The sequence below is a fragment of the Eptesicus fuscus genome, chromosome 5 (assembly GCF_027574615.1).
Source record: "Eptesicus fuscus isolate TK198812 chromosome 5, DD_ASM_mEF_20220401, whole genome shotgun sequence".
NCBI classification, from domain to species: domain Eukaryota; kingdom Metazoa; phylum Chordata; class Mammalia; order Chiroptera; family Vespertilionidae; genus Eptesicus; species Eptesicus fuscus.
Window position 1 is genome coordinate 91,804,928 of NC_072477.1, and position 15,216 is coordinate 91,820,143.

The 15,216-nt window shown below is 44.2% G+C and overlaps 1 pseudogene; it reads right to left on the minus strand.

The window, feature by feature from the left end:
- Positions 1-8,195: 8,195 nt before the first annotated feature.
- On the minus strand, positions 8,196-11,446 carry LOC129149067 (neurofilament light polypeptide-like; annotated as a pseudogene).
- Between the last annotated feature and the right edge of the window lie 3,770 nt (positions 11,447-15,216).

A 15,216-nucleotide genomic window follows, 5' to 3' on the forward strand; every position in this document is an offset into this window, starting at 1 on the left:
GTCCTACTGAAGGCTTAGGCCCGCACCCCACAGGGAGCGTACCTAAGCTGCAGTCTGGCCTCCCTTTGTGGGAGGCAACCAGGCTGGACAGGGGAAGGCACCAGCCCCATCACCCCACTGCTGCAGCCACTCTCAGTCACTGCAGCCACCAAGGTGTTTTCATCAACACGACTCCAGTCCCTTCACCAAGAAAAAATGACAACTTTCTTTAGGCATTTTCAAGATGTGTCTTTCATAGGATATGGATTTCTTTATTTATTTTTTATCCTCACCTGAAGGTATGTTTCCATTGACTTTTAGAGAATGTGGAAGAGAAAGGGAAAGACAGAGAGAAACAGTTTGATTGGTTGCCTCCTGCATGAGCCCTGATCTGGGCCCTGGACAGGGAGGAGCCTGCAACCTAGGTACATGCCTTTGATCAGAATCAAACCCAGACCCTGCTGTCTGCAGGCTGAGGCATTATCCACTGAGTCAAACCGGCTAGGGCAGGATATGACATTTCTTAGCCCCTCCAGCAGCAGACCTTCATTTTTTTCTCCAGAAGTGTGGTGGACAAAACCCTAGATCACCTTTTTGGATTCTTATTATCCAAGTTACTAAGAATATTACCAGTGGCATACAGGAAGCTTAGCCAATGTGCAGTCAGAAAAGGTGTTTCCTCTATAGTTCACACCAATTGAGGGCTGGGCCCTGCCCAGGCCTAAAACCTCTGGCCGAAGCTTTAGGCCTGGGCAGGCCTCTCCAGCTCCCTCTGATCACCGGCTCAGCCCCTGCCCAGACCTGCCCAGGCCGAAAGCCTCTTGGGCAGGAGTGGACCCCCAGCTCCCTGTGATCAATAGCAGGGAGTCCGCTCCTGCCCAGGCCGAAAGCAGACCCCCGGCTCCTTGCCCAGGTGATCAATCGCAGGGGGTCCGCTGGTGTACCAGGCTGAAGCAACCCCCAGCTCCCTGCAATCGATGGCAGAGGGTCCGCTCGTGCACCAGGCCAAAAGGCTCTGGTGGAGGCTTTTGGCCTGGAGCTGGAGCGAACACCCGGTTCCCCACTTCCGATGGCAGGGGAGCCTGGTGTCCTGCGGCAGCACCCCTCAGTGGCCAGATAGGCCACCCCGAGTCCCGCCCCCCAGCCTCCCGCCACCCAATCGTGGGCGTAGCGGAGTGATGGTTATTTGCATATTACCCTTTTATTAGGTAGGATATTCCTCAAAATATCAAAAACAGAACTACCATATAACCCAGCAATCTCATTTCTGAATATTTACCCCAAAACATCTAAAGCTGGATCTAGAAGAAATATTTACACTTTCATGTTCATGGCAGCATTATTCACAATAGCCAAGATGTGAAAAAAAAACAAAAACTAAATTTCCATTGATGGATCAATGGATAAAGAAAATATGGTATATGCTTATAATGGACTATTATTCGAACTTAAAAAAAAAATGGAAATCCTGCCTTAGAGCATGGATGAACCTTGAAGACATGCTAAATGAAAAAGTCCAATCACAGAAGGACAAATACTTCATTATCCCATGGATATTAAGTATCCAAAATAGTCAAATGCATAAAGCAAAGAGTATTCTGGTAGTTGCCAAGGACTAAAGGAAGAGGAAATAGGAAATTGCTATTCAACAGGCATAAAGTTTCAGCTAAGCAAGATGATTAAATTCCAGAGACCTGCTATATTGTTGCCTATAGTTAACAATACTGTATGGCAAACTTCCCAATTTGTTAAGAGGCCAGATCTCATGTTAAATTTTCTTACCATAATTTTTAAACAAAGTTTGATAACAGCGTGTGCAGTATGGTCAGATTTTTCCTTAAACACTATTATATATTCAAAAATCAAATATATATATATACACACAATATACTTTCAGAAATAGTTTATTAGACACATCCAAATACTTTTATAGTTCTCAGGACATAGTTGACTTTCTAATTTAGTCACCAGTGGAGAAAATATCTTCTTAAAAATTAAAATGTATAAACTCCTAATGCTTAAGAGATGTAGCACAAGTCTAGAAACTATTTTTATAGAAAAGGAGGTATTGGAGAAAGTAAGCATTCAATCTGCTATAGTTATTTAATTTCTATGAGAGCAAGAAGTATATTTTGAAATAAAATTTTATATCCCAGGGGCTATTTTCTAAAGTTTGATTAAGAATTCAAAACATTTATTACTTTATGTTTAATAACTCAAATTGCATAACTCCTAAAGAGTGGCTTATGTGTGTAACAGTTTTATTACTGAGGAAGATGCGCTTTGTAATTTGTACAGAAGCACCTGAAGGGCAGTGGCAGCCCTGGAGGTAGCCTGAGCACCCAGCAGCAGCACTGAGAGGGTTAACAGCCAGCACTTTTGCCGAAGTTCAGTATCTGACTCCACACCTACCATCTGAGTGATCTTGGGCCCATGCCCTCCCCTCTATGTCTTAGTTTCCTCATCTGCAACATGGGACTGATACAGTTTAAGTAATTATTGCATATAAATTACTAGTGCCCCCCCCTCACACATAGCAACTACTCAAATATTAGCTATTGCTAGTATCATTATCTTCAGTGTAGTTCAGTGTATATCACGGTTCTTTAACTGTAATAAGCATGCAACATATGCTATATGTTACTATATGTTACTATTATTAGAATCATCCCATTCCAGGAAACTGAAGGGCAATGACAAGGGAAACAACCTCCTCGTTGAATTTTTGATGTAAATGTGGCATGCCGCTGGCCCCAGTTTTGAAAGAATTGTTTTATTTTGTTTTCATTTGTCTGAGTTAGGGATATACTAGTTATATGAATACAGTAAATTTCCTTAATGCCCATCTTGCCTCTGTTTTTAGAAAAATCTAGTTCAGTCATAATTATTCCATTCATTAAAATACTAAATGCCTAAGATACATTGGTGAATAATACATGATTCCTAATCCAAAGACTCTCCTGTTAATGGAGGTAATTATTAGTGTGGATGATAGCACAGCAGCTAAATCATCAGTAGCTTTTCCCAACCAGCACTGTACGCTTTAAATTCCAGAAACAGAGTGCTCAAGTAGAAAAGACCAGCTCCACAAAGTATCTCGAGAGTGGGACTCTCGACCGGCCAGCGTGGCTCAGTGGTTGAACATTGACCTATGAACCAGGAGGTCACACTTAGATTCCTGCTCAGAGCACATGCCTGGTTGCAGGCTTAGTCCCCAGTGTGGGGCATGCAGGAGGCAGCCAATCAATAGTTCTCTCTCATCATTGATTTGTCTATCTCTACCTCTTCCTTCATCTCTGAAATCAATAAAAATATATATTTAAAAAAGAGTGGGGCTTGCTAACTTAATTCTTTGATCCTTCTCCCACGGTTGGCTTTCTTTGTACCACGACTTGAACAATTGATATTTAAGGGGAAGAAAACTCAAATCTTGATGGACAGACTGCATTTGAAATGGTGTTCTTATCTCCTCTTAGGTCTAGAGGGACTGTTAGGACTGACAAATATTTCCAGAGATCCCACCTACTTTATTCTTCTTTCTGAGGATTGCTGAGGCTAGTCGGGGTCTTTTTTTATTCCAGATGAATTTTTGGAGAGTTCTTTCTAGGTCTGTGAAATATGCTGTTGGTATTTTGATGGGGAGTGCATTGAATCTGTAGATTGCTTTGGGTAGTATGGACATTTTAATGATGTTGATTCTACCAATCCAGGAACATGGTATGTTCTTCCATCTGTTTACGTCTTCCTCTATCTCTTTTTTCAGTGTCCTGTAGTTTTCTGCGTATAGGTCTTTTACCTCCTTAGTTAAGTTTATTCCTAGGTATCTTAATTTTTTTGGTGCGATGGTAAATGGGATTGCTTTTTTAGTCTCTCTTTCTGTAAGTTCATTATTGGTGTATAGAAAAGCCATAGATTTCTTGGCGTTAATTTTGTATCCCGCTACATTGCCGAATTCATTTATTAAGTCTATTAGTTTTTTGATGGAATCTTTTGGGTTTTTTATGTACAATATCATGTCATCTGCAAATAAGGACAGCTTCACTTCTTCTTTTCCAATTTGGATGCCTCTTATTTCTTCTTCTTGCCTAATTGCGATAGCTAATACTTCCAGTACTATGTCAAACAGGTTTCATATAGTGGAAACATTGCACTAATTTCATTATGATAGGACAGCAATGCGAACTAGTTACCCATTGAATGAGGCTGCACTTCCCTGCAGCCACACTCCAGGATCTCAGTGTCCATGCCATCACTGCAGAGCCAGGGTAAAACACCTTAGCTAATCGGAGCTGTGTCCACACCCCACAGAGTGACATGGCTGGAGGGGTTTAAGAAGTTCTCCGCCTTCATTTTCCTGTGCTGAGTCATTTAAACAAAACAGCTGCTGGGGTGCTGTGGCTACTGTAACTAGTGAATAACAAACCACACAGATACATGGACTTGGGAACTTGCAGACATGTCCTGGCCTCCAGACCCACACATCTCTGACATGTTCCAGAGAAATCCCTGTAGGTATCCAGGCCCATCCATCCTTGAGTTTGGTATCTGCCTCAGTGTCATCAGCCAGGCTGCTCCAGAAGTCCCTTGGCAAGCATCTCAATACCACTTCAGTGCACTGGTTATCACTCTTTGTCTGACTGAGCTTCATGTGCTTTTGGATTTTACTCTAAAAATTTTTCCAGTGATTAAAATAATAACATTCTGGCCGCTTCATTGGTTCTACTCCCAACAGTGGTCTAAGTTAATTCGTTCCACCACTATGCTTTTATGTCATTCTTTTCACTCACCAGTTATGTGTTTTGTTTCTCTTAGCTCACCTTTTGGATCAGCAGGAATGTCAGAGGCAAAAGAAGCTGACTTGACAGAGTGGGGATAGTGGCTATAGATAAGCAGTGATGAACAAGAAATGAGCTCTGTGTGTGTGTTGGACCAAATGTCTGCACCCCCAAAATTCATATGATGAAATGCTAGCCCCCAATGTGATGATATTTTAAAATGGGGCCTTTGGAAGGTACTTGGGATTGGAAGAAGCCATGTGGGGCCTTTATGATAGGACTAGTGGACCGGTGCACAAAATTTGTGCATGGGGAAGGGGGGTCCCTCAGTCCAGCCTGCACCCTCTCCAATTGGGGACCCCTTGGGGGATGTTCGACTGCCTAAATCGACAGTTGGACATCCCTCTCGCAATCTGGGACTGCTGGCTCATAACCGCTCACCTACCTGCCTGCCTGATTGCCCCTAACCCCTCTGCCTGCCTGCCTGATTGCCCCTAACCTCTCTGACTGCCTGCCTGATCACCCCTAACTGCCTCTGCCTGCTTGCCAGATTGCCCCTAACTGCCCTCCCCTGTTGGCCTGATCTCGCCCCCAACTGCCCTTTCTGCCTGAGCCCCCAGCACCATGGCTTTGTCCGAAGGAAATCGGATGTCTGGAAGATGGTCGGTCCACCTGGTCTAATTAGCATATTACCCTTTTATTAGTATAGATTAGTTCTCTCTCTCTCTCTCTCTTGTCTCTCTCTCTCTCTTTTTCGTGTGTGTGTGTGTGTGTGTGTGTGTGTGTGTGTGTGTATGTGTGTAAATTGAAAAAAACGTAAGGACACAGAGAGGAGAAAGTCATCTAAAAGCCAGGAAGAGTCCTCACTAGAAACTGGATGGCCAGCACCTTGATCTAGGACTTCTCAGCCTCCAGAATTATGAGAAATACATTTCTGTTATTAAGTCACTCAGTCTACAGGATTTTGTTATGGCAGCCTGAGCTGACTTATATAGTGTGGAATAGACCCAATGCTATTGATCTGAATATAGTTGCAAATCTTCAATATTCTGGGTCCTCCATTAGCACTGGAGCATGTCAGGAAAAATTTTTGGCTCATATATTTATAAGCAAAAGCTTACAGAATTATGAAATCAAAACTACAGAAATGCTTGTACTTGACACTTGTATTAAAAGACTATGTTACATCAAAATGGAATTCTCTTAGAAATTTTAAGCTGTGAAGTCATTATAAATTTAAGTATAAGCATATCTCATGATGCACTAGAAGATTAGCCATAAGAATCCAATGCACTAAAAGTGCAAATGTAATATCAGTTTATTTTAAATAAAACAAATTTTTTCAATCACTGAAAAAATATATTAAAATTCCTTCTAGGTGTTCTGTATCAAAGTGTGTGAGGGGGTGAGTAAGAAATCTGGTCATGAGTAAACCCTGACCCTTAATGCCATTAATCCTTAACATGCAACCACCCATAAAATATCCACCTAAATAAGCTTCTGCAATAATTAATTTACCTGTGTCTATTAAATATGAGTGACTTCATATTTCAAAGTCTCACATCTATGTTTGTTAATCATGACTTCAAATCCACAGTGTGAAATACGTTCTTATTCACAAAGTGAGCATTTTCCAGCATAGAAATAGAAATCAATTTGATTTTCAGAGTTAATATAGCCTACTAATGTGTCAATGCAAAAGGAAGGAGGAGAAAAGGGCTGAGCTCAAAAGTTTTTCACTTAAGTACAAAAACAGATGATTCAAAAGCTCCAGGCTGCACTGAAGGCTCTGCATTGAAGATAATGAGACACCATCTGCTTGTCACTAATTTACAGAGTTTTATGTGGCTGGAAAAAATTATCAAATATCCATCTAGAGCTAGTTGTACCATCTATTTTCCTAAAGTGCATAATGCAAATGCATATATTCCTTTAGAAACTAAATTAAAATGTTTATTAAAAGAAATACACTTTTTGAATTTATTAAATTTCTTAAAAACATCTTCTAGCAGGGAAACTGTATTTTCTCCTTCAAATAATATTGGAGTTGAGAGCTTATCCACATCTGTTTCAGATTTTTTAAAGTAAACTTTAGTGTCACCTCTGCACGTGCCTAGAGGAGAATGAAATGAAATTGCAATAACAGCAGCTAAATGAATTAAGACAGAGAGAAATGCTTCTCCTACCAGGATAGAGATGAACTTGTGTCTGTGAGATCAAAAGTGGATTTAGGAGACATAATATAAGTCATAGCTAATCTTCCACTATGAAATATCTTGTTGTTTAGATTTTTCACAACGGAAAAGTACATGGGGGAATATTACATTTTAAAGTAATTGTTGATAGATATGTTTTTATCGGCATTTTATTATTCATATACTAGTGGCCCAGTGCATGAAATTCGTACATGAGGGAGGGGGGGGTACCTCAGCCCGACCTGTATCCTCTCTAATCTGAGATCCCTGTGGGATAGGGCCTAAACCGGCAGTCGGACAACCCCCTTGCAATCTGGGACTGCTGGCTCCTAACTGCTCACCTGCCTGCCTGCTTGATCGCCCCTAAACACTCTGCCTGCTGGCCTGCTTGCCCCCAACTGCACCCCTCTGCCAGCCTGCTCACCCCCAACTGGTCCCCTCTGCCGACCTGCTCGCTCCCAACTGCCCTCCCCTCCTGGCCTGATCACCCCTAACTGCCTCTGCCTCGGCCCCACCACCATGGTTTTGTCTGGAAGGATGTCTGGAAGGTCTCATGGTCTAATTAGAATATTACCCTTTTATTAATATAGATAGGATATGACATACTGCCATAACTATAACATATCTAACAGTATTACTCTATGAGAATACATACTTCATCCAATAGGAAGGCATCTAATACATTACATTGTATATGTTGTAAGTAGTAGGAAATACTGTATTTGTAGCAATAATACACACCCTGTGACTTCCCTTCCTGATTTGGGAATGGTTCCCCAGTTCTTTGAACGTTTCCTGGCCCCTCATGTATTTTTTATTTTTTGTCATTCAGTGTAACTTTATTTACTGTTTATTGCACATGATTTGAGGTCTTTAATTTCTAACCACCAAAGATTCAAAGGACTATTTTTTCCATGAAGTTTAACATTAACATTAGTGAATTCATGTATTTATGTGTTTTTATTGTAAACATCTGAATTATTCACATTGTCATAGATCCTGAACTCATAAGCATGGACCATGCACAGGCTGGCAGCAAGCCAGGAAGCCACTCTGCAAGCAGATACTCTGCATAAGGAGAAAAGTCACAGCACAACATTTAATGTCCAACCTGAGTCACCTCAGAATGTTATATATATTGACTTCTTAATTCGTATGGTATTGGGAACTCCACTGCTTGGTTGGTGACAGGGTTGACCTGGTTTCAGGAGTATTATTCCTGAAATAATTAAGGAAAGGGGGGTGCTCAATCTTTCTTCTTGGTTGCTTGCTCCTCTCCAGCACCTTCATCTTTCTTCTCGTCCTCAGCTTCTTGGGCATCTTCTCCTTCACCTTCACCTCCTTCTTCCTCCTTTGCATCCTCAAGTTCTTCCTTGGCACCTTCTTCCTCTTCCTCTCCTTCCTCTTCGTCAGCCACTTCCTTCTCCTTTTCCTCCTCTTCAGCTTCTCCTTCAGAAGGGGGTTCATCCTTAGCTTCCTCGGCTTTTGCAGCCTCAATGGTCTCCTCTACCTCGATCTGCTCCTCCTGGACGTGGCTGGTGTATTATGAAGGGAAGGAGAGAGTGGACATCAAGTAGGAGCTAGTCTGTAAACCACTGTAGGCAGATCGACCAAAGACCTGGGAACTCTGGGAGTAGCAGCTGGCTATGCTTCCCACGCTGGTGAAACTGAGCTGGGTCTCCTCACCTTCCAAGAGTTTCCTGTAAGCTGCAATGTCAATATCCAAAGCCATCTTCACATTGAGGAGGTCCTGGTATTCTTTTAAATATCATGCCATTTCACTCTTTGTAGTTCTCAACTCATTTTCTAATTTGTTGATTGTGTCCTGCATAGCACTAACGTCGGCGTTCTGCTTATCCTCCAGCTCTTGCAGCTGCTTTCCCAGCACTTCATTTATGCTCTAGCTTGCTTCAATCGTGGCCTTGAGCAGGTGGCGGCTCTCGGACACCTCGTCCTTGGCGGCGCGCACCACGTAGGTGTTCTTGGCAGCACTCTTGGTCAGCACAGTGAAGTGGCTCTTGTACCATTCTTCTGCATTCTGCATGTTCTTGGCAGCCAGCTTCTCGTACTGGGTGCGGATGTCCTTTAGCATGGCAGAGAGGTCGGACTTGGAGAACATGTCCATCTCCACGAAGATCTGAGTGTACTGGATTTGCGCCTGCAGCTCGGCAATCTCCTCTTTTTTTAAAAAATATATTTTATTGATTTTTTAACAGAGAGGAAGGGAGAGGGATAGAGAGTCAGAAACATCAATGAGAGAGAAACATCGATCACCTGCTTCCTGCACACCTCCCACTGGGGATGTGCCCACAACCAAGGCACGTGCCCTTGACTGGAATCGAACCTGGGACCTGTCAGTCCACAGGCTGACCCTCTATCCACTGAGCCAAACTGGTTAGGGCTCGGCAATCTCCTCTTCATACACCTTCTTCAGAAAGGCGATTTCGTCCATCAGGCTGTTGCGCTTTTGAGCTCAGCGCCTGCGAGAGCCACTTTTTCTGCATCTTTGTGCACCTCCATCAGCCAGCCCTTGGCGTCCTCATGGTTCAGCACCTCTTCCTGGTAGCTCACCTGCAGGTTGCTCCCAGTCCCTTCCAAGTCCCAGTGCTTGCTAACTGCCCACTGTCCTCTCCTCGCCAGGGACAGGGAGCGATGGGGCAGGGCACAGGCATCCCATTTTCATTAAAATGTTCAACTAGGGCCTGCTCCACTGGTGTCCTTAGGCGGCCCAGGGCAGACAGTGATCCTGGAGATGCTGGCCACGCCCGCCAGCCAGGGTCCCTGATCATGGCCTGGACCCCACGGGCGGCATCTGGCACTGCCTGCACTGCCTGCCCAGTCCCCAATCGTGGCCTGGACTCCATGGGCGGCATCAGGAGTTGCCTGTGTCACCTGTCTGGGTCCCCGATTGTGCCCTGGACCCCAAGGGCAGCATCTGGCGCTGCCTGCCCTGCCTGCATATGCAAATTTATCCACCATCTTTGTTGGGTTAATTTGCATACCACTCCTGATTGGCTGTGGGTGTAGTGGAGGTATGGTCAATTAGCATATTTCTCTTTTATTAGTGTAGACTTTTAATCTTTTTTTCTTCTTTTTACAGAAAATCCTTTAACATTTCTTGCATATGGGTTTTGTGGTGATGAACTCCTTTAGCTCTTTCTTGTCTGGGAAGTCTTTATCTGTCCTTTGATTCTAAATCACAGCTTTGCGGTAGTACATCTGTGCTTTTCATCACTTTGAATATTTCTTGCCACTCCCTTCTGGCATGCAAAATTTCTGTTGAGGAATCAGTTGACAATCTTATGGAAACTCCCTGGAAGATAACTCATTCCAAATCATACTTTTATTCCAATCACCTTTCCCCCCATGACCTCCATGTTGCTAAATCTAATAATCCATTCTCAGTTCTCATCTTACCTAAACTATAAGAAGAGTTTGACATAGCTGATTACTCCCGCCTTTGAGAAACATTTTCTTCACTTGGCTCCAAGACCCACACATTCCTGCCTTTCTCCCTATATCATCTATGGACACTTCTTCAAAATATTCTTTGCTGTTTCTTCTAAATATCCCCAACTACAAACAATAGCCTTCTTGGATTTCTTCTTTTTTCTATCTATATTCACTCTGTTGGTGAATTCATCCAGTCTCATGGCTTAAAGTATGATGAACAAGAAGCAATGACTTCTAACTTTGTATATCTATCCTAGATTTGTTCCCTAAACTCCACAGTCACATGCCCGATCCTCAACCTCAATATCTCCATTGGATGTCTAGTCAGGATTTAAAATTTAACCTGTCCAAAGGCATACTCTTGGCCTTTTCCCAAAAATCACCTATTTCCAACAGTTTGTTGTTGTTTTTTGTTTTGTTTTTATCTCAGCAATTATACTCTTCCAATTTTTCAGGATACAAATCTTAGAATTCTCCTTGACTCTTCACACCCTACATCTAATCTATCATTATTTTTTTTTTTTTATTTTTTAATTTGTTTTATTAAGGTATTATATGTGTACATATCTTACCAATGCCTCTCCCACTCCCATACATGCCCTCACCCCCCAATGTTTTGCGTCCATTGGTTATGCTTATATGCATGCATACAAGTCCTTTGGTTGATCTCTTATCTCTCCCACCTCTCCCTAACCTTCCCGCTGTAATTTGACAGACTGTTTGATGCTTTACTGCCTCTGTGTCTATAATCTATCATTAAACTCTCTTTTAGAAAATATATTTTTATTGATTTCAGAGAGGAAGAGGATGAAAAGAGAGAGATAAAAAAATCAATGATGAGTGAAAATAATTGATCAGCTTCTTCTTGCATGCCCCTTACTGGGGATAGAACCCACAACCCAGGCATGTGTCCTGACTGAGAATCGAACTGTGACCTCCTGATTCATATGTGAATGTTCAACCGCTAAGCCATGCTAGCTGGGCTAACGATAATGATTATACCATTGAATCTCCCTTCTTCCTTCTCTCCCACCTCTTCCCCATACCTGTCACAGAGAAAAGAGATCGATATTATTTTACCTAATAATAGACAAACATGTAAATTGACCATACATCCTCTATGGCCATAGCCAATCAGAGTGAGCATGCAAATTAACCCAACAAAGATGGCAGTTAATTTGCATACATAGGTGCCCAGAGCCTATGTCCCGGGAACATCCTGGCACCCAGGTCACTGTGAGGTAAGGCCGTGTGGGCCCAGATCAGCCTGGGAAGGGCCTGAGCCAGGGGGCTCCTGGGAAGGGCCAAGCCTGCGATCAGAACAAGGGGGCAGGGGTGGAGCCTGCGATCGCAGGGAGATGGGGGTGCCCTGCCCAAGGCCAGAGGCAGAGGCTTTAGGCCTGGGCAGGGCTCAGCCCAAGATTGGTGTGAACTATAGAGGAAATACCTTTTCTGACTGCACATTGGCTAAACTTCCTGTATGCCACTGGTAATATTCTTAGTAACTTGGGTAATAAGAATCCAAAAAGGTGATCTAGGGTTTTTCCACCACACTTCTGGAGAAAAAAATGAAGGTCCACTGCTGGAGGGCTAAGAAATGACATATCCTGCCTTAGCCAGTTTGGCTCAGTGGATAGAGCCTCAGCCTGCCCACAGCAGGGTCTGGGTTCGATTCTGATAAAGGGCATGTACCTAGGTTTCAGGCTCCTCCCTGGCCGGGGCCCAGGTCAGAGCTCATGCAAGAGGCAACCAATCAAAGTGTTCCTCTCACTTTGATGTTTCTCTCTGTCTTTCCCTTTCTCTTCCACATTCTCTAAAAGTCAATGGAAACATATCCTCAGGTGAGGATAGAAAAAAAAAAAAGAAAGAAAGAAGTGCATATCTTATGAAAGACACATCTTGAAAATACCTAAAGAAAGTTGTCATTTTTTTTTGGTGAAGGGACTGGAGTCTGTGTTGATGAAAACACCTTGGTGGCTGTGGTGACTGGCAGTGGCTGCAGCAGTGGGGTGATGGGGCTGGTGCCTTCCCCTGATCAGCCCGGTTGCCTTCCACAAAGGGAGGTCAGACTGCAGCTTAGGCCTGCTCCCCGAGTAGGACATCCCCTGAGGGCTCCCAGTATGTGAGAGGGGGCAGGTTGGGCTGAGGGACCCCCCACCCTCAGTGAACAAATTTCGTGCACCTGGCCCCTAGTTTTATAATAATACTAGAGGCCCGGTGCATGAAATTCGTGCACAGGGAGGGGTGTCCCTCAGCCCAACCTGAACCCTCTCCAATCTGGGCCCCCTATGGGATCAGGCCTAAACCAGCAGTCAGACATCCCTCTCACAATCCGGGACTGTTGGCTCCCAACCACTTGCCTGCCTGCCAGCCTGATCACCCTCTAACCATTGCCCTGCCAGCCTGATCAATGCCTAACTGCTCCCCTGTCAACCTAGTTGCCCCTAAGTGCCCTCTCCTGCCAACCTGATTGCCCCTAACGGCCTCTGCCTCGGCCCCCACCACCATGGCTTTGTCTGGAAGGATGTCCGGATAGATGTCTGGTCTAATTAGCATATTACCCTTTTATTAGTATAGATAACATATATTCCCCTAAAAAGTTATATTATTTTACACGCTTTAATTATACAGTACATTCAACCTCTTTAACCCTGTTTTTTTCTTTTTCTAAATATATCTTTTTATATATATATATTTTTATTGATTTTTTACAGAGAGGAAGGGAGAAGGATAGAGAGCTAGAAACATCGATGAGAGAGAAACATCGATCAGCTGCCTCCTGCACACTCCCCACTGGGGATGTGCCTGCAACCAAGGTACATGCCCTTGACCGGAATCGAACCTGAGACCCTTGAGCCTGCAGGCCGATGCTCTATCCACTGAGCCAAATTAGTTAAGGCCTAAATATATCTTATTGATTTTTTTCACTGTGAGGAAGGGAGAGGAATACAAAGTTAGAAACATCGATGAGAGAGAAACATCAATCAGCTGCCTCCTGCAAACCCCCAACTGGGGATGTGGCCGCAACCAAGGTATATGCCCTTGACTGGAATTGAACCTGGGATCCTTCAGTCCACAGGCTGATGCTCTATCCACTGAGCCAAACTTGTTAGGGCCCCCCACCCACACACACTTTTTTTTTTTCTTTTTAGATTATCCACATTTGTAGATATGGCATTAATTCATTTTCCATTGATTTTTAGAGAGAGTGGAAGGGAGAGGGATAGAGAGAGAGAAACATCATTGTAAGAAACATCCCTTCAATTGCCTTCCTTAGGAGCCCTGACCAGGGATCCAACTTGAAACCCAGGTATGTGCCAGGTATGTTCCCTGACCTGGAATTGAACCTGCAACCTTTCAGTGCACAGGACCACGTTCACGCTCAACCAACCTATCCACTTCAGCCTGGCTGTTAGTCAATTTCTGGAATTTTATTTCAATTAATTCTTGCAAAGTCTGTGGTTTAGGTAATATTCACATTTTGCTGATGAGAAAAAACAAAACAAAACAAAAAACAACTTCTTCGTTTTGAGACATTATTCTTCCTTCATTGCTGCATTTTCCTACCAGCTCTAGAAAGGCTCTTGACAGTGGTTTCACTGGTATCTAGAGTCAGAAGCATTCTCCTCACCACTACCCTCTCCAAAGCCTCCTCTTCACTGGTACTGAGGCTGTCCTGGAGGGCTAGGTAACAGAGACAACGACAGGATTTGGACCACTGGAGTCACCGCACCCACCTCTCCTCTCTCAGCCTTTCTCCATGGTGCTGGAGAAGGCGGGGCCAGCAACTTCCAGCAGCACCGAGCTTCTGGATAGGCCAAGGTTTGCAGCGCTAGCTCTTGGAACACCTGAACACCGTAAGTGCTTCAGTCTCTCCCTCTCAAGAGCTGCTGTCGCCCCCGAGGTTATAGGGCTGCCCTGAAAGTCCTATGCGCACCTCCCATCCGTGGCAAACATGGCAGTGGACTCCTAATGGAACTGCTATTTTTAGATACTTTTAAATACCCCAGCACTGAGGTAAGACTTTGCTTCTTGATTCTGACTCTGCTCCTTGACTGTGGGACATGTACAAAAAATCCTTAGGCATGCTTCGACTTTCCCTCCTGCCGGTGCCCTTAAATGCTGCAGGTACACACCCCCTCCCCGCAACTGGGTGTGGGCACCACGTCTGTTCAAGAGCATCGGTGGCCAGGACATTTCTCTGCGTTATCTTAGGCTCCTGCATCTTTGGTTGAGTTGGCAGTTCTGCTTGCTTTGCTCCCCTCCCCTCGACCCCCATCAACTTTTGGCCTTGAAAATATCTTGGTTCTCAGGTTTAGCCCAGTTGGTGTTTGGAAGGGTCTCAGGCTGCCTGTGTTTGACAACAGTTCCGGAGACTGAGCAGGTCACAATGGCTTCATGATTCCTAAATCCCTCCTCCCAGGTCCTTTTTCTAACGGGAGTTAGGTGCCCCAGATGTGATACTCATTCGGTTTAGGATTCACCCATTAGGACATGACATATTTGCATGGAACAGCTTTTGTGTGGAGGATACCTGTGAGGAGGGGAATCAGCAGTGAAAGGAACCAATGGCAGATTTGGAACCTCCAGACAGGGAACCTCTCCTACTCCCTGCATGTCTCCCCACTGCACTCCCTGCATGTCTCCCTCGGCAGCCAGCCTGGGCGTGCAGGAGGCTTGGCTTCCTTTGTCACCCAGCGACAAAGGAAGTCAAGCCTCCTGCCAGCTCTGCCAGCTCTGTGGCTCTGGCCTACACTGCCATCTGTGTGGCTATGGGCACCACCATATTTGTGGCTATGGGTGTGGCCCTCTTT